Consider the following 19,955-nt stretch of genomic DNA (forward strand, 5'->3'; position numbering starts at 1 on the left):
GAGTGTATAAAACAGTAAACGATTGCTTAAAATTGAAACCCTAATCTGGAAACCCTAATCCAGGGCGTTTGAAGCATGTGCTAAATAAACTGAGTAACAGTCTACGTTTTTTAAAATTTTAGTGGGGAGTGATCAGGCATAATGATTTATAATAGAATGTCAAAGAAACGGAGTGTATAAAATAGTAACAGAGTGCTTAAAATTGAAACCATAATTTGAAAACCCAAATCTGGAAACCCTAATCAAGGGCGTTTGAAGCATGTATTAAATAAACTGAGTAACAGTCTACGTTTTTCAAAATTTTAGTGGGGAGTGATCAGGCATAATGATTTATAATAGAATATCAAAGAAACGGAGTGTATAAAATTGTAAAAGAGTGCTTAAAATTGAAACCATAATTTGAAAACCCTAATCAGGAAGGTTTGAAGTACGTGCTATAAAAACCAAGTAATATGCGACATTTTAAGAAATTTTTGTGGGGAATGAATAGGCTTCATGATTTAGAATAGAATTTCGAAGAAACGGAGTGTATAAAACAGTAAACGATTGCTTAAATTGAAACCCTAATCTGGAAACCCTAATCCAGGGCGTTTGAAGCATGTGCTAAATAAACTGAGTAACAGTCTACGTTTTTTAAAATTTTAGTGGGGAGTGATCAGGCATAATGATTTATAATAGAATGTCAAAGAAACGGAGTGTATAAAATAGTAACAGAGTGCTTAAAATTGAAACCATAATTTGAAAACCCAAATCTGGAAACCCTAATCAAGGGCGTTTGAAGCATGTATTAAATAAACTGAGTAACAGTCTACGTTTTTCAAAATTTTAGTGGGGAGTGATCAGGCATAATGATTTATAATAGAATATCAAAGAAACGGAGTGTATAAAATTGTAAAAGAGTGCTTAAAATTGAAACCATAATTTGAAAACCCTAATCAGGAAGGTTTGAAGTACGTGCTATAAAAACCAAGTAATATGCGACATTTTAAGAAATTTTTGTGGGGAATGAATAGGCTTCATGATTTAGAATAGAATTTCGAAGAAACGGAGTGTATAAAACAGTAAACGATTGCTTAAAATTGAAACCCTAATCTGGAAACCCTAATCCAGGGCGTTTGAAGCATGTGCTAAATAAACTGAGTAACAGTCTACGTTTTTTAAAATTTTAGTGGGGAGTGATCAGGCATAATGATTTATAATAGAATGTCAAAGAAACGGAGTGTATAAAATTGTAAAAGAGTGCTTAAAATTGAAACCATAATTTGAAAACCCTAATCTGGAAGGTTTGAAGTACGTGCTATAAAAACCAAGTAATATGCGACATTTTAAGAAATTTTTGTGGGGAATGAATAGGCTTCATGATTTAGAATAGAATTTCGAAGAAACGGAGTGTATAAAACAGTAAACGATTGCTTAAAATTGAAACCCTAATCTGGAAACCCTAATCCAGGGCGTTTGAAGCATGTGCTAAATAAACTGAGTAACAGTCTACGTTTTTCAAAATTTTAGTGGGGAGTGATCAGGCATAATGATTTATAATAGAATATCAAAGAAACGGAGTGTATAAACTTGTAAAAGAGTGCTTAAAATTGAAACCATAATTTGAAAACCCTAATCAGGAAGGTTTGAAGTACGTGCTATAAAAACCAAGTAATATGCGACATTTTAAGAAATTTTTGTGGGGAATGAATAGGCTTCATGATTTAGAATAGAATTTCGAAGAAACGGAGTGTATAAAACAGTAAACGATTGCTTAAAATTGAAACCCTAATCTGGAAACCCTAATCCAGGGCGTTTGAAGCATGTGCTAAATAAACTGAGTAACAGTCTACGTTTTTCAAAATTTTAGTGGGGTGTGATCAGGCATAATGATTTATAATAGAATGTCAAAGAAACGGAGTGTATAAAATAGTAAAAGAGTGCTTAAAATTGAAACCATAATTTGAAATCCCTAATCTGGAAGGTTTGAAGTACGTGCTATAAAAATCGAGTAATATGCGACATTTTAAGAAATTTTTGTGGGGAATGATTAGGCTTAATGATTTAGAATAGAATTTCGAAGAAACGGAGTACATAAAACAGTAAACGATTGCTTAAAATTGAAACCCTAATCTGGAACCCCTAATCAAGGGCGTTTGAAGCAAGTGCTAAATAAACTGAGTAACAGTCTACGTTTTTCAAACTTTTAGTGGGGTGTGATCAGGCATAATGATTTATAATAGAATGTCAAAGAAACGGAGTGTATAAAATAGTAAAAGAGTGCTTAAAATTGAAACCATAATTTGAAAACCCTAATCTGGAAGGTTTGAAGTACGTGCTATAAAAATCGAGTAATATGCGACATTTTAAGAAATTTTTGTGGGGAATGATTAGGCTTCATTATTTAGAATAGAATTTCGAAGAAACGGAGTGTATAAAACAGTAAACGATTGCTTAAAATTGAAACCCTAATCTGGAAACCCTAATCCAGGGCGTTTGAAGCATGTGCTAAATAAATTGAGTAACAGTCTACGTTTTTCAAAATTTTAGTGGGGAGTGATCAGGCATAATGATTTATAATAGAATGTCAAAGAAACGGAGTGTATAAAATAGTAACAGAGTGCTTAAAATTGAAACCATAATTTGAAAACCCTAATCTGGAAACCCTAATCAAGGGCGTTTGAAGCATGTGCTAAATAAACTGAGTAACAGTGTACGTTTTTCAAAATTTTAGTGGGTAGTGATCAGGCATAATGATTTATAATAGAATATCAAAGAAACGTAGTGTATCAAATAGTAAAAGAGTGCTTAAAATTGAAACCATAATTTGAAAACCCTAATCTGGAAAGTTTGAAGTACGTGCTATAAAAACCAAGTAATATGCGACATTTTAAGAAATTTTTGTGGGGAATGAATAGGCTTCATGATTTAGAATAGAATTTCGAAGAAACGGAGTGCATAAAACAGTAAACGATTGCTTAAAATGGAAACCCTAATCTGGAAACCCTAATCCAGGGCGTTTGAAGCATGTGCTAAATAAACTGAGTAACAGTCTACGTTTTTCAAAATTTTAGTGGGGTGTGATCAGGCATAATGATTTATAATAGAATGTCAAAGAAACGGAGTGTATAAAATAGTAAAAGAGTGCTTAAAATTGAAACCATAATTTGAAATCCCTAATCTGGAAGGTTTGAAGTACGTGCTATAAAAATCGAGTAATATGCGACATTTTAAGAAATTTTTGTGGGGAATGATTAGGCTTAATGATTTAGAATAGAATTTCGAAGAAACGGAGTACATAAAACAGTAAACGATTGCTTAAAATTGAAACCCTAATCTGGAAACCCTAATCAAGGGCGTTTGAAGCAAGTGCTAAATAAACTGAGTAACAGTCTACGTTTTTCAAACTTTTAGTGGGGTGTGATCAGGCATAATGATTTATAATAGAATGTCAAAGAAACGGAGTGTATAAAATAGTAAAAGAGTGCTTAAAATTGAAACCATAATTTGAAAACCCTAATCTGGAAGGTTTGAAGTACGTGCTATAAAAATCGAGTAATATGCGACATTTTAAGAAATTTTTGTGGGGAATGATTAGGCTTCATTATTTAGAATAGAATTTCGAAGAAACGGAGTGTATAAAACAGTAAACGATTGCTTAAAATTGAAACCCTAATCTGGAAACCCTAATCCAGGGCGTTTGAAGCATGTGCTAAATAAATTGAGTAACAGTCTACGTTTTTCAAAATTTTAGTGGGGAGTGATCAGGCATAATGATTTATAATAGAATGTCAAAGAAACGGAGTGTATAAAATAGTAACAGAGTGCTTAAAATTGAAACCATAATTTGAAAACCCTAATCTGGAAGGTTTGAAGTACGTGCTATAAAAATCGAGTAATATGAGACATTTTAAGAAATTTTTGTGTGGAATGATTAGGCTTCATGATTTAGAATATTATTTCGAAGAAACGGAGTGTATAAAACAGTAAACGATAGCTTAAAATTGAAACCCTAATCTGGAAACCCTAATCCAGGGCGTTTGAAGCATGTGCTAAATAAACTGAGTAACAGTCTACGTTTTTCAAAATTTTAGTGGGGAGTGATCAGGCATAATGATTTATAATAGAATATCAAAGAAACGGAGTGTATAAAATTGTAAAAGAGTGCTTAAAATTGAAACCATAATTTGAAAACCCTAATCTGGAAGGTTTGAAGTACGTGCTATAAAAACCAAGTAATATGCGACATTTTAAGAAATTTTTGTGGGGAATGAATAGGCTTCATGATTTAGAATAGAATTTCGAAGAAACGGAGTGTATAAAACAGTAAACGATTGCTTAAAATTGAAACCCTAATCTGGAAACCCTAATCCAGGGCGTTTGAAGCATGTGCTAAATAAACTGAGTAACAGTCTACGTTTTTTAAAATTTTAGTGGGGAGTGATCAGGCATAATGATTTATAATAGAATGTCAAAGAAACGGAGTGTATAAAATAGTAAAAGAGTGCTTAAAATTGAAACCATAATTTGAAAACCCTAATCTGGAAGGTTTGAAGTACGTGCTATAAAAATCGAGTAATATGAGACATTTTAAGAAATTTTTGTGTGGAATGATTAGGCTTCATGATTTAGAATATTATTTCGAAGAAACGGAGTGTATAAAACAGTAAACGATAGCTTAAAATTGAAACCCTAATCTGGAAACCCTAATCCAGGGCGTTTGAAGCATGTGCTAAATAAACTGAGTAACAGTCTACGTTTTTCAAAATTTTAGTGGGGAGTGATCAGGCATAATGATTTATAATAGAATATCAAAGAAACGGAGTGTATAAAATTGTAAAAGAGTGCTTAAAATTGAAACCATAATTTGAAAACCCTAATCTGGAAGGTTTGAAGTACGTGCTATAAAAACCAAGTAATATGCGACATTTTAAGAAATTTTTGTGGGGAATGAATAGGCTTCATGATTTAGAATAGAATTTCGAAGAAACGGAGTGTATAAAACAGTAAACGATTGCTTAAAATTGAAACCCTAATCTGGAAACCCTAATCCAGGGCGTTTGAAGCATGTGCTAAATAAACTGAGTAACAGTCTACGTTTTTTAAAATTTTAGTGGGGAGTGATCAGGCATAATGATTTATAATAGAATGTCAAAGAAACGGAGTGTATAAAATAGTAACAGAGTGCTTAAAATTGAAACCATAATTTGAAAACCCAAATCTGGAAACCCTAATCAAGGGCGTTTGAAGCATGTATTAAATAAACTGAGTAACAGTCTACGTTTTTCAAAATTTTAGTGGGGAGTGATCAGGCATAATGATTTATAATAGAATATCAAAGAAACGGAGTGTATAAAATTGTAAAAGAGTGCTTAAAATTGAAACCATAATTTGAAAACCCTAATCAGGAAGGTTTGAAGTACGTGCTATAAAAACCAAGTAATATGCGACATTTTAAGAAATTTTTGTGGGGAATGAATAGGCTTCATGATTTAGAATAGAATTTCGAAGAAACGGAGTGTATAAAACAGTAAACGATTGCTTAAAATTGAAACCCTAATCTGGAAACCCTAATCCAGGGCGTTTGAAGCATGTGCTAAATAAACTGAGTAACAGTCTACGTTTTTTAAAATTTTAGTGGGGAGTGATCAGGCATAATGATTTATAATAGAATGTCAAAGAAACGGAGTGTATAAAATAGTAACAGAGTGCTTAAAATTGAAACCATAATTTGAAAACCCAAATCTGGAAACCCTAATCAAGGGCGTTTGAAGCATGTATTAAATAAACTGAGTAACAGTCTACGTTTTTCAAAATTTTAGTGGGGAGTGATCAGGCATAATGATTTATAATAGAATATCAAAGAAACGGAGTGTATAAAATTGTAAAAGAGTGCTTAAAATTGAATCCATAATTTGAAAACCCTAATCAGGAAGGTTTGAAGTACGTGCTATAAAAACCAAGTAATATGCGACATTTTAAGAAATTTTTGTGGGGAATGAATAGGCTTCATGATTTAGAATAGAATTTCGAAGAAACGGAGTGTATAAAACAGTAAACGATTGCTTAAAATTGAAACCCTAATCTGGAAACCCTAATCCAGGGCGTTTGAAGCATGTGCTAAATAAACTGAGTAACAGTCTACGTTTTTTAAAATTTTAGTGGGGAGTGATCAGGCATAATGATTTATAATAGAATGTCAAAGAAACGGAGTGTATAAAATAGTAAAAGAGTGCTTAAAATTGAAACCATAATTTGAAAACCCTAATCTGGAAGGTTTGAAGTACGTGCTATAAAAATCGAGTAATATGAGACATTTTAAGAAATTTTTGTGTGGAATGATTAGGCTTCATGATTTAGAATATTATTTCGAAGAAACGGAGTGTATAAAACAGTAAACGATAGCTTAAAATTGAAACCCTAATCTGGAAACCCTAATCCAGGGCGTTTGAAGCATGTGCTAAATAAACTGAGTAACAGTCTACGTTTTTCAAAATTTTAGTGGGGAGTGATCAGGCATAATGATTTATAATAGAATATCAAAGAAACGGAGTGTATAAAATTGTAAAAGAGTGCTTAAAATTGAAACCATAATTTGAAAACCCTAATCTGGAAGGTTTGAAGTACGTGCTATAAAAACCAAGTAATATGCGACATTTTAAGAAATTTTTGTGGGGAATGAATAGGCTTCATGATTTAGAATAGAATTTCGAAGAAACGGAGTGTATAAAACAGTAAACGATTGCTTAAAATTGAAACCCTAATCTGGAAACCCTAATCCAGGGCGTTTGAAGCATGTGCTAAATAAACTGAGTAACAGTCTACGTTTTTCAAAATTTTAGTGGGGAGTGATCAGGCATAATGATTTATAATAGAATATCAAAGAAACGGAGTGTATAAAATTGTAAAAGAGTGCTTAAAATTGAAACCATAATTTGAAAACCCTAATCAGGAAGGTTTGAAGTACGTGCTATAAAAACCAAGTAATATGCGACATTTTAAGAAATTTTTGTGGGGAATGAATAGGCTTCATGATTTAGAATAGAATTTCGAAGAAACGGAGTGTATAAAACAGTAAACGATTGCTTAAAATTGAAACCCTAATCTGGAAACCCTAATCCAGGGCGTTTGAAGCATGTGCTAAATAAACTGAGTAACAGTCTACGTTTTTCAAAATTTTAGTGGGGTGTGATCAGGCATAATGATTTATAATAGAATGTCAAAGAAACGGAGTGTATAAAATAGTAAAAGAGTGCTTAAAATTGAAACCATAATTTGAAAACCCTAATCTGGAAGGTTTGAAGTACGTGCTATAAAAATCGAGTAATATGAGACATTTTAAGAAATTTTTGTGTGGAATGATTAGGCTTCATGATTTAGAATATTATTTCGAAGAAACGGAGTGTATAAAACAGTAAACGATAGCTTAAAATTGAAACCCTAATCTGGAAACCCTAATCCAGGGCGTTTGAAGCATGTGCTAAATAAACTGAGTAACAGTCTACGTTTTTCAAAATTTTAGTGGGGAGTGATCAGGCATAATGATTTATAATAGAATATCAAAGAAACGGAGTGTATAAAATTGTAAAAGAGTGCTTAAAATTGAAACCATAATTTGAAAACCCTAATCAGGAAGGTTTGAAGTACGTGCTATAAAAACCAAGTAATATGCGACATTTTAAGAAATTTTTGTGGGGAATGAATAGGCTTCATGATTTAGAATAGAATTTCGAAGAAACGGAGTGTATAAAACAGTAAACGATTGCTTAAAATTGAAACCCTAATCTGGAAACCCTAATCCAGGGCGTTTGAAGCATGTGCTAAATAAACTGAGTAACAGTCTACGTTTTTTAAAATTTTAGTGGGGAGTGATCAGGCATAATGATTTATAATAGAATGTCAAAGAAACGGAGTGTATAAAATAGTAACAGAGTGCTTAAAATTGAAACCATAATTTGAAAACCCAAATCTGGAAACCCTAATCAAGGGCGTTTGAAGCATGTATTAAATAAACTGAGTAACAGTCTACGTTTTTCAAAATTTTAGTGGGGAGTGATCAGGCATAATGATTTATAATAGAATATCAAAGAAACGGAGTGTATAAAATTGTAAAAGAGTGCTTAAAATTGAATCCATAATTTGAAAACCCTAATCAGGAAGGTTTGAAGTACGTGCTATAAAAACCAAGTAATATGCGACATTTTAAGAAATTTTTGTGGGGAATGAATAGGCTTCATGATTTAGAATAGAATTTCGAAGAAACGGAGTGTATAAAACAGTAAACGATTGCTTAAAATTGAAACCCTAATCTGGAAACCCTAATCCAGGGCGTTTGAAGCATGTGCTAAATAAACTGAGTAACAGTCTACGTTTTTTAAAATTTTAGTGGGGAGTGATCAGGCATAATGATTTATAATAGAATGTCAAAGAAACGGAGTGTATAAAATAGTAAAAGAGTGCTTAAAATTGAAACCATAATTTGAAAACCCTAATCTGGAAGGTTTGAAGTACGTGCTATAAAAATCGAGTAATATGAGACATTTTAAGAAATTTTTGTGTGGAATGATTAGGCTTCATGATTTAGAATATTATTTCGAAGAAACGGAGTGTATAAAACAGTAAACGATAGCTTAAAATTGAAACCCTAATCTGGAAACCCTAATCCAGGGCGTTTGAAGCATGTGCTAAATAAACTGAGTAACAGTCTACGTTTTTCAAAATTTTAGTGGGGAGTGATCAGGCATAATGATTTATAATAGAATATCAAAGAAACGGAGTGTATAAAATTGTAAAAGAGTGCTTAAAATTGAAACCATAATTTGAAAACCCTAATCTGGAAGGTTTGAAGTACGTGCTATAAAAACCAAGTAATATGCGACATTTTAAGAAATTTTTGTGGGGAATGAATAGGCTTCATGATTTAGAATAGAATTTCGAAGAAACGGAGTGTATAAAACAGTAAACGATTGCTTAAAATTGAAACCCTAATCTGGAAACCCTAATCCAGGGCGTTTGAAGCATGTGCTAAATAAACTGAGTAACAGTCTACGTTTTTCAAAATTTTAGTGGGGAGTGATCAGGCATAATGATTTATAATAGAATATCAAAGAAACGGAGTGTATAAAATTGTAAAAGAGTGCTTAAAATTGAAACCATAATTTGAAAACCCTAATCAGGAAGGTTTGAAGTACGTGCTATAAAAACCAAGTAATATGCGACATTTTAAGAAATTTTTGTGGGGAATGAATAGGCTTCATGATTTAGAATAGAATTTCGAAGAAACGGAGTGTATAAAACAGTAAACGATTGCTTAAAATTGAAACCCTAATCTGGAAACCCTAATCCAGGGCGTTTGAAGCATGTGCTAAATAAACTGAGTAACAGTCTACGTTTTTCAAAATTTTAGTGGGGTGTGATCAGGCATAATGATTTATAATAGAATGTCAAAGAAACGGAGTGTATAAAATAGTAAAAGAGTGCTTAAAATTGAAACCATAATTTGAAAACCCTAATCTGGAAGGTTTGAAGTACGTGCTATAAAAATCGAGTAATATGAGACATTTTAAGAAATTTTTGTGTGGAATGATTAGGCTTCATGATTTAGAATATTATTTCGAAGAAACGGAGTGTATAAAACAGTAAACGATAGCTTAAAATTGAAACCCTAATCTGGAAACCCTAATCCAGGGCGTTTGAAGCATGTGCTAAATAAACTGAGTAACAGTCTACGTTTTTCAAAATTTTAGTGGGGAGTGATCAGGCATAATGATTTATAATAGAATATCAAAGAAACGGAGTGTATAAAATTGTAAAAGAGTGCTTAAAATTGAAACCATAATTTGAAAACCCTAATCAGGAAGGTTTGAAGTACGTGCTATAAAAACCAAGTAATATGCGACATTTTAAGAAATTTTTGTGGGGAATGAATAGGCTTCATGATTTAGAATAGAATTTCGAAGAAACGGAGTGTATAAAACAGTAAACGATTGCTTAAAATTGAAACCCTAATCTGGAAACCCTAATCCAGGGCGTTTGAAGCATGTGCTAAATAAACTGAGTAACAGTCTACGTTTTTTAAAATTTTAGTGGGGAGTGATCAGGCATAATGATTTATAATAGAATGTCAAAGAAACGGAGTGTATAAAATAGTAAAAGAGTGCTTAAAATTGAAACCATAATTTGAAAACCCTAATCTGGAAGGTTTGAAGTACGTGCTATAAAAATCGAGTAATATGAGACATTTTAAGAAATTTTTGTGTGGAATGATTAGGCTTCATGATTTAGAATATTATTTCGAAGAAACGGAGTGTATAAAACAGTAAACGATAGCTTAAAATTGAAACCCTAATCTGGAAACCCTAATCCAGGGCGTTTGAAGCATGTGCTAAATAAACTGAGTAACAGTCTACGTTTTTCAAAATTTTAGTGGGGAGTGATCAGGCATAATGATTTATAATAGAATATCAAAGAAACGGAGTGTATAAAATTGTAAAAGAGTGCTTAAAATTGAAACCATAATTTGAAAACCCTAATCTGGAAGGTTTGAAGTACGTGCTATAAAAACCAAGTAATATGCGACATTTTAAGAAATTTTTGTGGGGAATGAATAGGCTTCATGATTTAGAATAGAATTTCGAAGAAACGGAGTGTATAAAACAGTAAACGATTGCTTAAAATTGAAACCCTAATCTGGAAACCCTAATCCAGGGCGTTTGAAGCATGTGCTAAATAAACTGAGTAACAGTCTACGTTTTTCAAAATTTTAGTGGGGAGTGATCAGGCATAATGATTTATAATAGAATATCAAAGAAACGGAGTGTATAAAATTGTAAAAGAGTGCTTAAAATTGAAACCATAATTTGAAAACCCTAATCAGGAAGGTTTGAAGTACGTGCTATAAAAACCAAGTAATATGCGACATTTTAAGAAATTTTTGTGGGGAATGAATAGGCTTCATGATTTAGAATAGAATTTCGAAGAAACGGAGTGTATAAAACAGTAAACGATTGCTTAAAATTGAAACCCTAATCTGGAAACCCTAATCCAGGGCGTTTGAAGCATGTGCTAAATAAACTGAGTAACAGTCTACGTTTTTCAAAATTTTAGTGGGGTGTGATCAGGCATAATGATTTATAATAGAATGTCAAAGAAACGGAGTGTATAAAATAGTAAAAGAGTGCTTAAAATTGAAACCATAATTTGAAAACCCTAATCTGGAAGGTTTGAAGTACGTGCTATAAAAATCGAGTAATATGAGACATTTTAAGAAATTTTTGTGTGGAATGATTAGGCTTCATGATTTAGAATATTATTTCGAAGAAACGGAGTGTATAAAACAGTAAACGATAGCTTAAAATTGAAACCCTAATCTGGAAACCCTAATCCAGGGCGTTTGAAGCATGTGCTAAATAAACTGAGTAACAGTCTACGTTTTTCAAAATTTTAGTGGGGAGTGATCAGGCATAATGATTTATAATAGAATATCAAAGAAACGGAGTGTATAAAATTGTAAAAGAGTGCTTAAAATTGAAACCATAATTTGAAAACCCTAATCAGGAAGGTTTGAAGTACGTGCTATAAAAACCAAGTAATATGCGACATTTTAAGAAATTTTTGTGGGGAATGAATAGGCTTCATGATTTAGAATAGAATTTCGAAGAAACGGAGTGTATAAAACAGTAAACGATTGCTTAAAATTGAAACCCTAATCTGGAAACCCTAATCCAGGGCGTTTGAAGCATGTGCTAAATAAACTGAGTAACAGTCTACGTTTTTTAAAATTTTAGTGGGGAGTGATCAGGCATAATGATTTATAATAGAATGTCAAAGAAACGGAGTGTATAAAATAGTAAAAGAGTGCTTAAAATTGAAACCATAATTTGAAAACCCTAATCTGGAAGGTTTGAAGTACGTGCTATAAAAATCGAGTAATATGAGACATTTTAAGAAATTTTTGTGTGGAATGATTAGGCTTCATGATTTAGAATATTATTTCGAAGAAACGGAGTGTATAAAACAGTAAACGATAGCTTAAAATTGAAACCCTAATCTGGAAACCCTAATCCAGGGCGTTTGAAGCATGTGCTAAATAAACTGAGTAACAGTCTACGTTTTTCAAAATTTTAGTGGGGAGTGATCAGGCATAATGATTTATAATAGAATATCAAAGAAACGGAGTGTATAAAATTGTAAAAGAGTGCTTAAAATTGAAACCATAATTTGAAAACCCTAATCTGGAAGGTTTGAAGTACGTGCTATAAAAACCAAGTAATATGCGACATTTTAAGAAATTTTTGTGGGGAATGAATAGGCTTCATGATTTAGAATAGAATTTCGAAGAAACGGAGTGTATAAAACAGTAAACGATTGCTTAAAATTGAAACCCTAATCTGGAAACCCTAATCCAGGGCGTTTGAAGCATGTGCTAAATAAACTGAGTAACAGTCTACGTTTTTCAAAATTTTAGTGGGGAGTGATCAGGCATAATGATTTATAATAGAATGTCAAAGAAACGGAGTGTATAAAATAGTAAAAGAGTGCTTAAAATTGAAACCATAATTTGAAAACCCTAATCAGGAAGGTTTGAAGTACGTGCTATAAAAACCAAGTAATATGCGACATTTTAAGAAATTTTTGTGGGGAATGAATAGGCTTCATGATTTAGAATAGAATTTCGAAGAAACGGAGTGTATAAAACAGTAAACGATTGCTTAAAATTGAAACCCTAATCTGGAAACCCTAATCCAGGGCGTTTGAAGCATGTGCTAAATAAACTGAGTAACAGTCTACGTTTTTCAAAATTTTAGTGGGGTGTGATCAGGCATAATGATTTATAATAGAATGTCAAAGAAACGGAGTGTATAAAATAGTAAAAGAGTGCTTAAAATTGAAACCATAATTTGAAAACCCTAATCTGGAAGGTTTGAAGTACGTGCTATAAAAATCGAGTAATATGAGACATTTTAAGAAATTTTTGTGGGGAATGATTAGGCTTCATGATTTAGAATATTATTTCGAAGAAACGGAGTGTATAAAACAGTAAACGATTGCTTAAAATTGAAACCCTAATCTGGAAACCCTAATCAAGGGCGTTTGAAGCAAGTGCTAAATAAACTGAGTAACAGTCTACGTTTTTCAAACTTTTAGTGGGGAGTGATCAGGCATAATGATTTATAATAGAATGTCAAAGAAACGGAGTGTATAAAATTGTAAAAGAGTGCTTAAAATTGAAACCATAATTTGAAAACCCTAATCTGGAAGGTTTGAAGTACGTGCTATAAAAACCGAGTAATATGCGACATTTTAAGAAATTTTTGTGGGGAATGATTAGGCTTCATGATTTAGAATAGAATTTCGAAGAAACGGAGTGTATAAAACAGTAAACGATTGCTTAAAATTGAAACCCTAATCTGGAAACCCTAATCCAGGGCGTTTGAAGCATGTGCTAAATAAATTGAGTAACAGTCTACGTTTTTCAAAATTTTAGTGGGGAGTGATCAGGCATAATGATTTATAATAGAATGTCAAAGAAACGGAGTGTATAAAATAGTAACAGAGTGCTTAAAATTGAAACCATAATTTGAAAACCCTAATCTGGAAACCCTAATCAAGGGCGTTTGAAGCATGTGCTAAATAAACTAAGTAACAGTGTACGTTTTTCAAAATTTTAGTGGGTAGTGATCAGGCATAATGATTTATAATAGAATATCAAAGAAACGTAGTGTATCAAATAGTAAAAGAGTGCTTAAAATTGAAACCATAATTTGAAAACCCTAATCTGGAAAGTTTGAAGTACGTGCTATAAAAACCAAGTAATATGCGACATTTTAAGAAATTTTTGTGGGGAATGAATAGGCTTCATGATTTAGAATAGAATTTCGAAGAAACGGAGTGCATAAAACAGTAAACGATTGCTTAAAATGGAAACCCTAATCTGGAAACCCTAATCCAGGGCGTTTGAAGCATGTGCTAAATAAACTGAGTAACAGTCTACGTTTTTCAAAATTTTAGTGGGGAGTGATCAGGCATAATGATTTATAATAGAATATCAAAGAAACGGAGTGTATAAAATTGTAAAAGAGTGCTTAAAATTGAAACCATAATTTGAAAACCCTAATCTGGAAGGTTTGAAGTACGTGCTATAAAAACCGAGTAATATGCGACATTTTAAGAAATTTTTGTGGGGAATGATTAGGCTTCATGATTTAGAATAGAATTTCGAAGAAACGGAGTGTATAAAACAGTAAACGATTGCTTAAAATTGAAACCCTAATCTGGAAACCCTAATCTAGGGCGTTTGAAGCATGTGCTAAATAAACTGAGTAAAAGTCTACGTTTTTAAAAATTTTAGTGGGGAGTGATCAGGCATAATGATTTATAATAGAATGTCAAAGAAACGGAGTGTATAAAATAGTAACAGAGTGCTTAAAATTGAAACCATAATTTGAAAACCCTAATCTGGAAGGTTTGAAGTACGTGCTATAAAAATCGAGTAATATGCGACATTTTAAGAAATTTTTGTGGGGAATGATTAGGCTTCATTATTTAGAATAGAATTTCGAAGAAACGGAGTGTATAAAACAGTAAACGATTGCTTAAAATTGAAACCCTAATCTGGAAACCCTAATCCAGGGCGTTTGAAGCATGTGCTAAATAAATTGAGTAACAGTCTACGTTTTTCAAAATTTTAGTGGGGAGTGATCAGGCATAATGATTTATAATAGAATGTCAAAGAAACGGAGTGTATAAAATAGTAACAGAGTGCTTAAAATTGAAACCATAATTTGAAAACCCTAATCTGGAAACCCTAATCAAGGGCGTTTGAAGCATGTGCTAAATAAACTGAGTAACAGTGTACGTTTTTCAAAATTTTAGTGGGTAGTGATCAGGCATAATGATTTATAATAGAATATCAAAGAAACGTAGTGTATCAAATAGTAAAAGAGTGCTTAAAATTGAAACCATAATTTGAAAACCCTAATCTGGAAAGTTTGAAGTACGTGCTATAAAAACCAAGTAATATGCGACATTTTAAGAAATTTTTGTGGGGAATGAATAGGCTTCATGATTTAGAATAGAATTTCGAAGAAACGGAGTGCATAAAACTGTAAACGATTGCTTAAAATGGAAACCCTAATCTGGAAACCCTAATCCAGGGCGTTTGAAGCATGTGCTAAATAAACTGAGTAACAGTCTACGTTTTTCAAAATTTTAGTGGGGTGTGATCAGGCATAATGATTTATAATAGAATGTCAAAGAAACGAGGTGTATAAAATAGTAAAAGAGTGCTTAAAATTGAAACCATAATTTGAAATCCCTAATCTGGAAGGTTTGAAGTACGTGCTATAAAAATCGAGTAATATGCGACATTTTAAGAAATTTTTGTGGGGAATGATTAGGCTTAATGATTTAGAATAGAATTTCGAAGAAACGGAGTACATAAAACAGTAAACGATTGCTTAAAATTGAAACCCTAATCTGGAAACCCTAATCAAGGGCGTTTGAAGCAAGTGCTAAATAAACTGAGTAACAGTCTACGTTTTTCAAACTTTTAGTGGGGTGTGATCAGGCATAATGATTTATAATAGAATGTCAAAGAAACGGAGTGTATAAAATAGTAAAAGAGTGCTTAAAATTGAAACCATAATTTGAAAACCCTAATCTGGAAGGTTTGAAGTACGTGCTATAAAAATCGAGTAATATGCGACATTTTAAGAAATTTTTGTGGGGAATGATTAGGCTTCATTATTTAGAATAGAATTTCGAAGAAACGGAGTGTATAAAACAGTAAACGATTGCTTAAAATTGAAACCCTAATCTGGAAACCCTAATCCAGGGCGTTTGAAGCATGTGCTAAATAAATTGAGTAACAGTCTACGTTTTTCAAAATTTTAGTGGGGAGTGATCAGGCATAATGATTTATAATAGAATGTCAAAGAAACGGAGTGTATAAAATAGTAACAGAGTGCTTAAAATTGAAACCATAATTTGAAAACCCTAATCTGGAAGGTTTGAAGTACGTGCTATAAAAATCGAGTAATATGAGACATTTTAAGAAATTTTTGTGTGGAATGATTAGGCTTCATGATTTAGAATATTATTTCGAAGAAACGGAGTGTATAAAACAGTAAACGATAGCTTAAAATTGAAACCCTAATCTGGAAACCCTAATCCAGGGCGTTTGAAGCATGTGCTAAATAAACTGAGTAACAGTCTACGTTTTTCAAAATTTTAGTGGGGAGTGATCAGGCATAATAATTTATAATAGAATATCAAAGAAACGGAGTGTATAAAATTGTAAAAGAGTGCTTAAAATTGAAACCATAATTTGAAAACCCTAATCTGGAAGGTTTGAAGTACGTGCTATAAAAACCAAGTAATATGCGACATTTTAAGAAATTTTTGTGGGGAATGAATAGGCTTCATGATTTAGAATAGAATTTCGAAGAAACGGAGTGTATAAAACAGTAAACGATTGCTTAAAATTGAAACCCTAATCTGGAAACCCTAATCCAGGGCGTTTGAAGCATGTGCTAAATAAACTGAGTAACAGTCTACGTTTTTTAAAATTTTAGTGGGGAGTGATCAGGCATAATGATTTATAATAGAATGTCAAAGAAACGGAGTGTATAAAATAGTAACAGAGTGCTTAAAATTGAAACCATAATTTGAAAACCCAAATCTGGAAACCCTAATCAAGGGCGTTTGAAGCATGTATTAAATAAACTGAGTAACAGTCTACGTTTTTCAAAATTTTAGTGGGGAGTGATCAGGCATAATGATTTATAATAGAATATCAAAGAAACGGAGTGTATAAAATTGTAAAAGAGTGCTTAAAATTGAAACCATAATTTGAAAACCCTAATCAGGAAGGTTTGAAGTACGTGCTATAAAAACCAAGTAATATGCGACATTTTAAGAAATTTTTGTGGGGAATGAATAGGCTTCATGATTTAGAATAGAATTTCGAAGAAACGGAGTGTATAAAACAGTAAACGATTGCTTAAAATTGAAACCCTAATCTGGAAACCCTAATCCAGGGCGTTTGAAGCATGTGCTAAATAAACTGAGTAACAGTCTACGTTTTTTAAAATTTTAGTGGGGAGTGATCAGGCATAATGATTTATAATAGAATGTCAAAGAAACGGAGTGTATAAAATAGTAACAGAGTGCTTAAAATTGAAACCATAATTTGAAAACCCAAATCTGGAAACCCTAATCAAGGGCGTTTGAAGCATGTATTAAATAAACTGAGTAACAGTCTACGTTTTTCAAAATTTTAGTGGGGAGTGATCAGGCATAATGATTTATAATAGAATATCAAAGAAACGGAGTGTATAAAATTGTAAAAGAGTGCTTAAAATTGAAACCATAATTTGAAAACCCTAATCAGGAAGGTTTGAAGTACGTGCTATAAAAACCAAGTAATATGCGACATTTTAAGAAATTTTTGTGGGGAATGAATAGGCTTCATGATTTAGAATAGAATTTCGAAGAAACGGAGTGTATAAAACAGTAAACGATTGCTTAAAATTGAAACCCTAATCTGGAAACCCTAATCCAGGGCGTTTGAAGCATGTGCTAAATAAACTGAGTAACAGTCTACGTTTTTTAAAATTTTAGTGGGGAGTGATCAGGCATAATGATTTATAATAGAATGTCAAAGAAACGGAGTGTATAAAATAGTAACAGAGTGCTTAAAATTGAAACCATAATTTGAAAACCCAAATCTGGAAACCCTAATCAAGGGCGTTTGAAGCATGTATTAAATAAACTGAGTAACAGTCTACGTTTTTCAAAATTTTAGTGGGGAGTGATCAGGCATAATGATTTATAATAGAATATCAAAGAAACGGAGTGTATAAAATTGTAAAAGAGTGCTTAAAATTGAATCCATAATTTGAAAACCCTAATCAGGAAGGTTTGAAGTACGTGCTATAAAAACCAAGTAATATGCGACATTTTAAGAAATTTTTGTGGGGAATGAATAGGCTTCATGATTTAGAATAGAATTTCGAAGAAACGGAGTGTATAAAACAGTAAACGATTGCTTAAAATTGAAACCCTAATCTGGAAACCCTAATCCAGGGCGTTTGAAGCATGTGCTAAATAAACTGAGTAACAGTCTACGTTTTTTAAAATTTTAGTGGGGAGTGATCAGGCATAATGATTTATAATAGAATGTCAAAGAAACGGAGTGTATAAAATAGTAAAAGAGTGCTTAAAATTGAAACCATAATTTGAAAACCCTAATCTGGAAGGTTTGAAGTACGTGCTATAAAAATCGAGTAATATGAGACATTTTAAGAAATTTTTGTGTGGAATGATTAGGCTTCATGATTTAGAATATTATTTCGAAGAAACGGAGTGTATAAAACAGTAAACGATAGCTTAAAATTGAAACCCTAATCTGGAAACCCTAATCCAGGGCGTTTGAAGCATGTGCTAAATAAACTGAGTAACAGTCTACGTTTTTCAAAATTTTAGTGGGGAGTGATCAGGCATAATGATTTATAATAGAATATCAAAGAAACGGAGTGTATAAAATTGTAAAAGAGTGCTTAAAATTGAAACCATAATTTGAAAACCCTAATCTGGAAGGTTTGAAGTACGTGCTATAAAAACCAAGTAATATGCGACATTTTAAGAAATTTTTGTGGGGAATGAATAGGCTTCATGATTTAGAATAGAATTTCGAAGAAACGGAGTGTATAAAACAGTAAACGATTGCTTAAAATTGAAACCCTAATCTGGAAACCCTAATCCAGGGCGTTTGAAGCATGTGCTAAATAAACTGAGTAACAGTCTACGTTTTTCAAAATTTTAGTGGGGAGTGATCAGGCATAATGATTTATAATAGAATATCAAAGAAACGGAGTGTATAAAATTGTAAAAGAGTGCTTAAAATTGAAACCATAATTTGAAAACCCTAATCAGGAAGGTTTGAAGTACGTGCTATAAAAACCAAGTAATATGCGACATTTTAAGAAATTTTTGTGGGGAATGAATAGGCTTCATGATTTAGAATAGAATTTCGAAGAAACGGAGTGTATAAAACAGTAAACGATTGCTTAAAATTGAAACCCTAATCTGGAAACCCTAATCCAGGGCGTTTGAAGCATGTGCTAAATAAACTGAGTAACAGTCTACGTTTTTTAAAATTTTAGTGGGGAGTGATCAGGCATAATGATTTATAATAGAATGTCAAAGAAACGGAGTGTATAAAATAGTAAAAGAGTGCTTAAAATTGAAACCATAATTTGAAAACCCTAATCTGGAAGGTTTGAAGTACGTGCTATAAAAATCGAGTAATATGAGACATTTTAAGAAATTTTTGTGTGGAATGATTAGGCTTCATGATTTAGAATATTATTTCGAAGAAACGGAGTGTATAAAACAGTAAACGATAGCTTAAAATTGAAACCCTAATCTGGAAACCCTAATCCAGGGCGTTTGAAGCATGTGCTAAATAAACTGAGTAACAGTCTACGTTTTTCAAAATTTTAGTGGGGAGTGATCAGGCATAATGATTTATAATAGAATATCAAAGAAACGGAGTGTATAAAATTGTAAAAGAGTGCTTAAAATTGAAACCATAATTTGAAAACCCTAATCTGGAAGGTTTGAAGTACGTGCTATAAAAACCGAGTAATATGCGACATTTTAAGAAATTTTTGTGGGGAATGATTAGGCTTCATGATTTAGAATAGAATTTCGAAGAAACGGAGTGTATAAAACAGTAAACGATTGCTTAAAATTGAAACCCTAATCTGGAAACCCTAATCTAGGGCGTTTGAAGCATGTGCTAAATAAACTGAGTAACAGTCTACGTTTTTAAAAATTTTAGTGGGGAGTGATCAGGCATAATGATTTATAATAGAATGTCAAAGAAACGGAGTGTATAAAATAGTAACAGAGTGCTTAAAATTGAAACCATAATTTGAAAACCCTAATCTGGAAACCCTAATCAAGGGCGT

This window comes from Cucurbita pepo, chromosome 17, assembly GCF_057944985.1.
Source record: "Cucurbita pepo subsp. pepo isolate OVF chromosome 17, ASM5794498v1, whole genome shotgun sequence".
NCBI lineage: Eukaryota > Viridiplantae > Streptophyta > Magnoliopsida > Cucurbitales > Cucurbitaceae > Cucurbita > Cucurbita pepo.